A 9,552-nucleotide genomic window follows, 5' to 3' on the forward strand; every position below is an offset into this window, starting at 1 on the left:
TAGTGGTATGACTTTTGAGAGGAGGATACATCAGTGTATTATTCATATGTTCTAAATTTCCCACAGTTTTATATAGATCCCAATTATAATCACTACTCAGATTTGCAAGCGCCGTAATTGTGTCATTATTATTAGGATCATCGTAGAACCATTTTTTAACTATTTGGGCCATGATATTAAAAAATCTTAAGCAAAATTCTTCTGGTGTATTATCTACAGAGAATAAAGTAGATGTTGGAGTATTCAAATCATCTATAGGTGTATAGTATTTGTACATGAAATTTTTTATTTTATTTGTAGAGTTAAATAAAATAAATTGTACCCTTTCAGATTCCTCTGGATTTTTAAAAGAAATCAATAACCCATAATAAGAAATTAAAAATAAATACTTTAAACCTCTACTCTTCACCAAAGTATAATACTTTTCAACAATTAAATTTTCCGCTTTAATTGATATGGTAGTGTCATTATCTTGTTTAATAACATAGAAATCATTTTGGACATATTTCCAGTATGCATCTATTGCATTGACTTCTTGTGACGTATAACAATACACTATAACTGTAAAAACAACGCACCATAAAATTCTCATTTTAAATTGTATTCTTGTACTTATTTGATAAATTTAAAAATTCTAAACTTATTATAATAATGAAATTAATTTAAATGTAACCTTTTTTATAGTTTTATAAAACACTTTCAATGATTTACTAAATGATTCACTTATTAACCATTTAATCAAAAAATAAACATTAATGTGTTTTTTTATTTGAACAAATTTCTTTTGCAAATAATAATAAATAACTCGGTAAATGTCAAGCAATATTAATTTTCGCATAAAATTATGAATATTACACTTATGTATCTATAACAACTTATCGATAATTTTTATCTTCATCTATAGAAATCGCAAGACTGCGTGGCCTCCCTCGTTAGCTGGACCCAAAAGACGGGTCCGTTGGCCGGGCTACTCCACGTCAAGGTGGAGGGAGGACTTTGCGAAAGTCTAGGCTTAATAACTCATAATAAAACATATAAACAGATAACAAAACCCAAGGCGCCAGTCTAAACCAGCGCCTCAAGTCCTTCTGTACTGGGTGACAGAGTTTCCTCTGTCACAGCCGACTCTTTGCGTCACATAACTGACTCGGCAAGGGATTCAATATGACAACTTTTTCACCCTAACTTTTGAAAGAGTTCCAGATATACTGACACTTTAATAATATAAATATTATAAATAATATATATTATATATCTTAAATTAAAGCTTAAAAAATATACTTTATTATGAAAAAATAAATAAAATTTTGACCTTTAATTTTTTAAATTAAATTATTAATTTTATTTTATTAATTTAAAAAATTAAATTAATAAAAAAATACGATTTCTAAGGGAAAACACCTTTGCCACGAACTGATAATGATCCGATATTTACATACGACATTTGACAAAGTAGTAATTGTTACGAACATCTGGTACTCCGACCATCTGATATCATAGGTTACTAAAATTACGACGGATTTTACTCCGACATTAAATTAAAAAAATGAGACGGTAAAAACTCCGACATCATCGATAGTTTGATTATACATCGAAAGTTATATTATATATTGATTGTATTAATAGTAATAGGGCGAATCGATCGTATATGTTGCAACGTCAGGGTCAAGTGGCTACAAAAACACTACATTTTTAAATTAATTATATTATTATTAATAATATTGTAAAATTTAAATTAAAATGTTCTTTTAAATTAGCATTTATTTGCTACTATAGTTATTATACAATAATATACATATTGCTTATTATTTTCTGATACAATTTCTCATATTTGACAAATGTTATTAATACTCGAATGATAATAGTCATTCATTAAGTAACAAAATTAATAGTTTTTAATATAACTGTACATTTTTGAAAAGTTTTCTCTATTGTTAGAATATATATTTATCTTTGAGAATTTTATTTCTTAATTATCCAATAATTACAAAATATTTCCATCAAATCAAAAAACTGTTAGTTGACTGTTTTTTCAATTCATCCACAAAATTTTACCTAACCGAAACTTATTTTTTAACATCTAAGAGATCCATTAGAAAACTAATTTTTCTATAACAAATATGTGCTGTAAAAATTGTAATGTGCAATTTTATTAGTGATTAATTCCTAAGTGTGTATTATTAAAAAAAAAACGGTAGCACAGTGGGGTCGAGGCACAGTGTGGACGAGGCATAGATGGGACAAGTATAGATGATATCTGACAGTGATTAAAATCACTATCATAAGAAACGCTTCGATGCAAATCTGTAGATAGTGTTTCATTTAGAGAAATTGGTGGATTATTCCAAAAGCAACATCAACTCTTATTTCTTTAATTATATCCTGATTAGTAGTTCTTTGATTTTAAAATATAATATATGAATAAATACTAATTATAGTTTTTAAATTCAGTATGAAATTGTGAGGCCAGCTATGATGTATAGTTCATTGTGTTGGGCGGTTGATAAGAAAGTAGAGCAGAAAATTAGTTTAGTAGAGATGAGAATGTTTAGTTGGATGAGTGGAGTGACTAGAGAAGATATGGTAAGGAACGAGCATATAAGAGGACCTATACTTCCTCTTATATCGTCAATCGTAGATAAGATGACAGAAAATAGACTTAGATTGTTTAGTCATGTTATGAGGAGAGAAGAATGGGAAGCTGTAAGAACAGTTATAGAAATGAATTTTGAAGCAAGAAGAGGTAGAGGAAGACCAAAAATGAGATTGAGGGATGTTATTGAATGCGATATGAGGACAGCTGATGTGTGAGCGTAGAAGATGTGGGAGATCGTGTCAAGTAGAAGCTTAGGATAAGGGTGGCCGATCCCAAGTAGTTGGGATTAAAACAATGAAAAATAAAATTCCGGTGGCAATTGACATAATATGATTGTTGTTTGGGAATGTACAATTTAGCGTTCACCCAAAGAAAAACCTCGATCTATATAATAAATTCATTGTTCAATTTGATAAATATATCATTACTATTATATATTATCTATAAACAATCTATTACTAATCATATTACAATCTATTATATATTTATCAATATGATATTTTTTTTTCTTGTCTTGAACAATAATTATTCATAAGAATAATTATTTTGTTTGTATTAATAAAACATTATCATGAACCCTTGATAAAATTTCTCTATCAAAATTGATTGAGGTTTTTCTTTGGGTGTTTAGTTGGGTTTAAACAATATAGCGTCAAATCAATTACCTACTCTATCGTTTGTATATTAATATACACTTCACTTCTTTGATACAATAAATAAGTAAACTCACACATACATATATATGCATTTATAACATTGTGTCTAATGTAAGTATAACATGATAAAAAGTAACCGTAAAATGAAAAAAATGGAATATAAATTTTAGTACTCATATTAAATGTAATGTAACTCGAAAAATATTTGTTTAAATGAAAAAATATAAGATAATTTTTTTGTTTATAATTGTCTTTCAAACAACTTTTGTACGAAACTTTTTTTTGTAAGTTATATATTTTTTGAGAAAATTAAAAAAGCTCATATTTTTTAAATTTTGCGAGGCTGTAAAAAAAAGTTCAATTCCAATCAGTGAGGACTATTAGTATGTCATTATACATATTTTAATTTAACTTTTAAAAAAACAAAATTTGGTTGGGATTNAATTCAACTTTTAAAAAAACAAAATTTTTTCCGCAATTTTTCCTTTGTTGACTGGCCTAGATGTCAATTTTAAACTTGTAATTGAGCTAAAAGTTATGGTAATATATTCAATTTTTTTTACTATAAACTTTCATAAATCTTTATCAAAAATTTTTCATCAACCTTAAAGAACCAAAAAAATAGGTGAAAATTGAAAAGTTGTATAATAAAAATTAATCACTTATGGCTAATTAATTAAGTAAAATTAAAACTATATTAAAAATATTATTAATTTAAAAAACTAAAAAATATTAAAAATATTCAACTCAAAGCAACAAAAAATTAATGAAAAGTTGCGGATACGTATTTCGGAAACAATGTTACCATTATCAACGCTAAATACATTATCATTTTGGAAAATTTGGACTGATTATTTTTAACATATTAAAAATCAAATCAGTAATAATTTGAAAACAATTTTTTTTCTTTTAATTATTATTTTATATATAATTAGTAATAATATAAAAAAGTTTTATTGTCATTTTTTTTCAATGATAGAATAGAGCCACCAACGGTGAACGGCCAGGTCTTTTCGGCGAAGTCTCCAGACCATCGGATGGGTCACTTCGGAGACCGGGTATCGTTTTCTTTTATATATTATATTTATGTAATGAACTATATTTTATTAATTATTTTATTTAATTTCTATTTTATCGTAAATTAACTTAATTTTGTTTATGTGTGAAGAACACGTGTTTCCCTTTTCTTCTAGCCAACGCTAAGGAGAGAATGTCCCAGATCCGCTCCTGGTGTTCGTCATTAATTTCCGATTAACATTAACGGATGTGTTCCAATACCGTCCGTGATGTTTGTAATATTATTTGTTTATTTTGTTTAAATATTTTATTTTATTTGTATTGCCTTTATTTGTAGACATGGTTTTTGATGCATTCGCATTTTTGTCCATGTTTAACTTAATTATCTTTTTTTTTAACAATTAAATTAAATTTCCTTATTAATTTCAACTGTAATATTTATTTTATTGCGCGAGTAACTTAATTACTCGCGTGTATTTCATTCCTATTCCTTAATCTAGACACGGGCTACGGTATGTTTTACATACCAACCACATATAACTTTGATTGTCATAATTGTGTTTAATAAACCACGAGGTATTATAATAATTTATACATATAACGACATATTAACTTAGATTATACTTTTTAATTAACTTAAAATTAAATTCCACCTATGGTCCGGTAATCATATCTGATAGGTGTGACACCTCGCCTAGGTGGTGGTGACTCTTGCTACTATAGCTAGTCGTTATACAAGTGGCAAACCATGTTGTTGTAACAGGCCGATATAAAAGCCCCCTTACACTATTTACAGTAAATTTATCAGAAAAGCTCTATTTTTTTGCATTTTTATCGTAATAGATCACTTAAATATAAATCATAGTAATAATTTCTAATTATCTTTTGTTGTTTAAAAAGATTTTACAATTGAAATATGCAAAACTGAATTAATTTTAATAATTTACTTTAACTAAAAAAATCAATAAAAAAAAAATTGTTAAAAAGATTTACTCAAATGAGCGTGTTATAAAATTTTATTATGATTGTAAAAATCGATTGTTAAATTCAGGTGAAACTAAAAATCATTTCTTTTTTTAGATTTATGATTAATATAGCAACATGTTACCAAAAAATTTGGAATATTATAGACTGTTAGTAACATACACAAATAGAGTTAAAAAATTAATAAATTAATGTAATTGCGTTTTGTAAATTATTTTAATTTTTTAGTCTTTTTGTTTTTAATTTTTTGTTTACATGCATTACATATGTATTTGATGTTCCCTTTATAATTATTTAATATGATGATTATGATTAATAATTTTACAGCAATTGTAATAATTTTTTAATTATTAATATTATTACTATGGTAGTGGCACTATTAATTTTATTTTATTATTTTCAGACTTTGTATTTGTTGTGCCTGGATGAATGCGTCAGAATAACGGCCTAGAGTACATGTTTATTTACAATCTTGAACATGATGGACAATTTGTTGTTTACAGAAATTGTATTTAGGATTTACTTTTTTTGATTGTTATAATTGTCATGGCAGTATTTATTAATGTGGTCTGTAATTTGTAAACAGACCGAGCCTGAAAGACTGTACTTGAATAACAGCCCAGCCCGTTGACCAAGTGTGCCAGCTCTAATGGATAATAGATTTATAACTCAGGTAATTCGTTTTTGTTCGTTTAAAATTGTAATATTAATTATTTATTTAATTTTTATATATACGTACTCATGGACATTTTTGTATTTCTATTGTAATTATTTATGAAAATGTGTAATCAACAATTCTATTACAATTGCACGCATCAATTAAATATTTATTTTTCGACAGTTGTATAATAGCAAATGTATTAATATTAATGTGATTTGATTTCAGACTGTGCTGACTTGGGACTCAAAACATTTTTGCTACTGTTGTACACTAGATCTTGCTGCACTCGTTTAAGCGGTGTCTTCTCATCAAAATGGTACAGTATGAATTTTGTTATTACGCCACTTGGATTTTTGTTTTCTGATTTCATTCTTTACTTTTAGATCGCATATTTATATATACAGTCATTGTTTTTGTTCTCTTCCGGTGACGTCTTGTTGTCAGACACAGAGTGAAGAACAGCGTTTTGTTTGCTCTCGGAGTTCATTGTAAACGCCTGCAGACTTTTCCATCAATCGTACTTTAATATTATTTTCGAATAATATTTTGTTTTTTGTTATTCCCTGTATGAAAAATCACACTGAATTTTGTAACATACTCATTTTTCTTAAGTAGAAAACTTCAAGTTTATAATATTTTTAGTTAATTCAAGCTACTGGCTTCTTAAAAGAAATACCTTTATCATATAAAACTGAGATGTTTTTAAAATCCCAACAGTATAGTAAATACTCCAATATTTTTAGTATATTACACGTACTCTGGATTATTGATTTTAAATCTTAGAATATTTCTTTATTTATCGGTTTGATATGGATTTAATTTACATCAAGTTTGTTATGTTAACATACAAGGTCTAAATTTAAAGTTTTTATTAATTTTGCTAATAACTAAGTAGTTCAGTAATGAAATAAATAAACTCTTTTATTTTTATTTTTATTTTTTCATGTGGAAATCAATTGGAGTTTAATTTTAATAGATCAATCATTATTATAGATCATTTTTTAAATTATTTATTTATTTTATACACAATTAGTAAATAATTAATAAAACACCATTTGTGAATCTTTAAATTAGTTTTTATATGTCATAAAATTAAAATGAAACGGGCTCTGTAAAATCACATACCTTAACTGAATAACGTGTATCAATGCATAATTAAATAAAAACTGTTTATTTAGCTCTAGCACCAGTCATAGCTGTAATTTCTTTTATATTTTGCTTGGGAAAATTTTTAGCATAATAATTATTTATAAGTGAAAAATATTAAACTTTGAGTTTATGATTATTTAAAAATATTTAACAAGTTAAATATTAATAACTCATGGTAATTGCATTATTTGATGTTTGTCTTTGTGGCATGGTTAATTATATCGTTGAATTTTATACTTGGTTTCTCTAAAGAAAATAACAGTATCATATAAAACCTAAAGATTTTATTAAATACTTAATAATAAGTTGTTAATGTTAAATAATTTATTTTATTTTTCATTACTGTTTTATTCAGTTCGAACTGTTATGTAAATTAATTAATTGATTCACGACAATACAGGCTCGATGATTTTCTCATATGATACTTCGTTACTTGCTTTACTTCTCCGTCATTGATTAATATTTACACCCAGACAAAAACCTCGATCTATATAATAAATTCATTGTTTAATTTGATATATATCATTACTATTGAAACTATGATATATTTATTAATATGATAATTTTTTTTCATGTCTTGAACAATAATTATTTTGTTAAATAAAACATTATCATAAACCCTTTAAAATTTCTCTATCAAAATTTATTGAGGTTTTTCTTTGGGTGTATTAAATGTCGACACATAAAAGTATATTGTTTAAATTATACATAAATAAGTTATATATACATAATTGTTGAAGAGTCCCTTCAACGGGGGAGTATGTATAGACTTGTACTTGATGTTGTATGGTAGCACTGTTTTTATGTCAGATTTGTATTGTAATTTTGTGGTTAAGTTAAAATGTAATAAATACAGTTAAAAAAAACTGAAGAACACACTTTTAAAGCATATCGAACTAAAAAGTTACAAATAAGCTTAAAACAATAATACTAGTATTTTTCGTTCATTATTGTTTTAAGTTAATTTTAAAAATTATTTTTAACTTATTAGTTCGATGTTTTTTAGTTTTTTTAAACTATATTTATGTTTTAGTTTTTTATGACATCGCTGTTACAGTCACGGAGTATTTATTGTCAATTATCACTAGCAATGGATATAATTTCTGTATTGCCAGTTAGTGTGTTTATAAACTCACAACAATGTGTCTTATTACGGAATAACCTAAAACACGAACCGTCCGGTCCATGGGCCGGACGGTCAGGGGCCGCAGTTATACTGTATAATAACTACTGATGTATATGCTATTGCCAGTCTGCTGCGCCTTGTCGTCCGACTTCCATTTTGAAACTGCATGTATATTGCAATATGATAATAACTACCTACGCATAAGCCATTGCCCGTCCGCTGTGGCGTGTTCGCCTCGCTGTCGCATGACAACATCTTCCCCCCCCTTGAAATATGCTGTGCGCTCAAATAACATTAAGTGAAATCTACACGTATTTATACAGGAATTAAGCGTTTAGTCTCATCTACAAATAAACGTAGTTAATTAATAACACTAACCCATGTTCTCACCTGATATATACTTACACAATTAAAAAAAAAAATTTATACTTTTTTTAGGTCGTAATTTATTAAGAAACTATTTGTTATAATTAAGTTCTATTACATTATTCATGCCCAAATCAAAAACAATGTTGTTAAAAATTATTATATATTGAATTTACAAATACTTTAGTTAGATTTTTTTATTAAAATACCCTATGCATGCGTGTCCATATGTGTCTTTGTTATGAGCTTTTTTATGAATACTAAAAATTGAACTGCTTACTAGCTTAAATAATGAAGAACGTGCTTTTTTACAAAATACTCGAATAAAATATTTTAAACCTGTTGTATCAATGTCAATTGGAGATACAACAAAGTTGTATTTCTAACAACACTACCTTTTAGCTTTTTAAATAAACAATACTTACTACTAAAATTTAGAGAACGACTCTAGTATGTACATAACTCAGTTCGAGTAGAGAGACATGGTATCGGTTGTAGTTTACGAACAATTGGTATATCGCGTGCGAAAAATTGACTGTACTTACGATCAGCTGCCCCTAAAGACAATTTCAAAAAAAATCGCAGTTGAAAATTCCGAGAAGCTATGGCTGGATTCCGAGTGTAGAGCGTACACTAAGGCTAGTTATTTAACTGCTAGTGAATACGTTAGTTCGGAATTTCAATCTGCGCATTTAAGGGTCCCCTATTGGAAGACGACTGTTGCTGGGTCATGAAAAACATAGCCGTACCGAGTTCATTAAACATTCAAAAGTTAAAAAGCGGGAGTTGGATTAGTCGTCCATAAAAAAAATTGTACGCAAAGTGTCCTACTTTTTTGTCCTAAATAAAATGACTTATCTGAAAAATGAAAAATATATTTTTACTTATATGATCGTGAGCATCGTCAGTTGATCGTATTCAACGAAATTTTACACTTCTAAAATAGATACTCTTTTGATTTTAGTTCTATATTTAAAGTTTTCAAAAACAACAACCC

General features: G+C 27.0%; 1 long non-coding RNA gene across 3 annotated transcripts; it reads left to right on the forward strand.

Moving 5' to 3' along the window:
* The first annotated feature begins 5,141 nt into the window (after positions 1-5,141).
* LOC126895858 (uncharacterized) lies at positions 5,142-7,134 on the forward strand. Of its 3 annotated transcripts, none has more exons than XR_007701729.1 (4): positions 5,142-5,402; positions 5,657-5,926; positions 6,140-6,230; positions 6,298-7,134. It is a non-coding gene; the product is annotated as an uncharacterized LOC126895858 (long non-coding RNA). The 3 variants fall into 3 exon arrangements; XR_007701730.1 differs by having other exon boundaries at positions 5,142-5,320; XR_007701731.1 differs by lacking the exon at positions 5,142-5,402 and adding an exon at positions 5,499-5,585.
* Positions 7,135-9,552: the final 2,418 nt, after the last annotated feature.

Source organism: Daktulosphaira vitifoliae, unplaced genomic scaffold, assembly GCF_025091365.1.
Source record: "Daktulosphaira vitifoliae isolate Bord-2020 unplaced genomic scaffold, ASM2509136v1 Scaffold_1, whole genome shotgun sequence".
Taxonomy (NCBI): domain Eukaryota; kingdom Metazoa; phylum Arthropoda; class Insecta; order Hemiptera; family Phylloxeridae; genus Daktulosphaira; species Daktulosphaira vitifoliae.